Source organism: Scleropages formosus, chromosome 25 (assembly GCF_900964775.1).
Source record: "Scleropages formosus chromosome 25, fSclFor1.1, whole genome shotgun sequence".
In the NCBI taxonomy this organism is placed as follows: Eukaryota; Metazoa; Chordata; class Actinopteri; order Osteoglossiformes; family Osteoglossidae; genus Scleropages; species Scleropages formosus.
Genome location: NC_041830.1, coordinates 8,505,651 through 8,507,861, shown reverse-complemented (window position 1 = coordinate 8,507,861; position 2,211 = coordinate 8,505,651). Strand labels below are relative to the sequence as shown.

At 43.6% G+C, this 2,211-nt stretch overlaps 1 long non-coding RNA gene across 1 annotated transcript; it reads left to right on the top strand.

The window, feature by feature from the left end:
* The first annotated feature begins 528 nt into the window (after positions 1-528).
* LOC114909493 (uncharacterized) lies at positions 529-2,211 on the top strand. The gene is made up of 3 exons (XR_003797327.1): positions 529-698; positions 1,321-1,706; positions 2,151-2,211. It is a non-coding gene; the product is annotated as an uncharacterized LOC114909493 (long non-coding RNA).

The following is a 2,211-nucleotide window of genomic DNA, read 5'->3' as shown; positions in this document are numbered from 1 at the left end:
ACACTGGTTACCGAGGCAGTGGCGTGTTTTTTAAAAGGATTATTTCAGTCCCAGTGCAGTGCAGTTCCCGTGCGGTTTTCACTCTACGAAACAGATCAGTGAGGGAAATTATCATAAAATGAGCGTGCAGCAAAAAGACAAAGGCGCTTGTTCGTGTTGTTTTATTTCAACTAGTACTTCATAGAGAAAACGTGGGCAGCGCAGTTGCTCTGTGGCTTTCAGGTTGTCAGAAGACCCATGTATGGCACATCCATGCCCACAACTCGACCGACGGCACCTGACTCGGCTCCGGCACCCGATTAACCGCTCACCCTTTAAAAGACCCTCCTCAGCTCCCGTACCTTTGCGGAATCTCGTCAGAGACAACCGCCCTCCTTCGTGACGTCCAGCGCACACTCAACCCTTGTCCTCGGTTCTCTTCCTCCGGTTTTCGTCCCTTCGCCTTGTTTTCCGACCACGTCCACGAATCCGCCGGTCGACCGACTCTTCGCTTCGTCTCCTGACCTCGCCCATAGATCTCTGCTCTGACCCCGACCGCCGATCGACCGACCGTTCGCCTGTCCCCGACACCGAGAACTTGCCCGATCCCCTGAATCCGAATGAACCACTCCGCACTCGGGTCCTGCCGTCCCGGTTCTCTCGGCCGCCCGTGACAACGTAAGGCCGACGGTTTTCCTCAAGACACAATAAGAAACAAGGTAAAAAGCCATTAAATGAGGCTGTGAAAAAACAGCCCGGAGCTGGCATTCAAATCAAAGCACGTTCGCAACATTGTGAAAATTTGGACCACGATGACCGTGCGTTGGACAAGTGGGAACATAACCCCATTTCCCCACAAAAATAATGGTGATTGAAGACCGAAACAAGGGGAATTTGCCAAACGACATCATTTCACAGAACAAACGAACCCTGTTGGGAGAACAATGGGTGCGGAGACAACGCTGCTCCGCAGAGTTACGCTCAAATATTGAGGGACGTATTACAATTACTTGAACGATGGGGGCCCCATTATGCCTCCGTATTGAGCGAACTTCAACCGCGTGAAAACACCCCCTTTACAAAGATTACAAAGCATACACTGATCAATACAGCAGTAGATAACTGATAAATTTTATCTAGAAATAAAAGCTCAAAAGAAAAAAAAAAAAACAGATCTCTATTTGTACAGTTTACAGAATACGCCACAAGAAATGCATTTTATATTTTTTTTTAACGTGACATATACATTTTATGTTTTTTGCAATTTTGGAATATGGAATGTAGCGTAAGAAATGTTCATTGTGTTTTTCCCGTTTAATTTCTAATTCCTGATACTGGAAGACTGCAGTGACGCAGTTACTGAGGCTCTCTCCTCACACGCCAGCTGAGCCGCTTCACCTCTACTTCACTTCAACTTGAATCGGGAAGCAAAGACAACTCGCCAGTGCTTCGTGATCCATGTCAACAGTCAGAGCAAAACATCCTCCTCCCCCAATCCGTCACCGTCGATCTGCGTGAATCACTAGCTCTGGGTTTCTCATCGCCACTAAAAAAAAAATCCTTTTCAACAAAAATCATGTCATTGACCAGAAACTAACATAACCTCGATTTAGAGTAAATTACATTTATAATGCACATTGCCTCTAAATGTGAGTATTGTATTAATCCTCAGCGGGATACATTTCACAGAAAGGAAAACAACCTTCGACAGCCTTTTATCTGCATGGGTGAGCAGTCCAGTCCTGTATCAAAGTCAGTAGTAACTCCTCCTACCTGTGACCACATAAAAAAAATGAATCTGCTGTATAGTTTTTTCACTCTTTCAATTGTTTTTAATTAAAACCATTTTTAAAAAATTACATTTATTTAGCGAAATATCTTTTCTGACCATTACTTGAACCAACAACTTTTACGTTACCTGCCTTTACTCACCACTGAATTTATACAACAGGTGTTTACATTATTAAGCGAAATACTTTACATTGTTGTATGAAAAAGTGTACGTCAAAGTGAAAACACAATAACAGACACGGACAGGAACTATATATATACATACACCGTATACGTGTGTGCATTTGCACGGAAATGGTTAAGTCAGCCTTTCAACACCAAAATTATAATCACGGAGTACGATCATAAATTGTGATTGTGTATTATTTATCTGTTTACAGCTTGCTGAATAACAAAGAGCCACCTCCACCCCCTTCTCCATGAGGTCAGATCATGTTATTG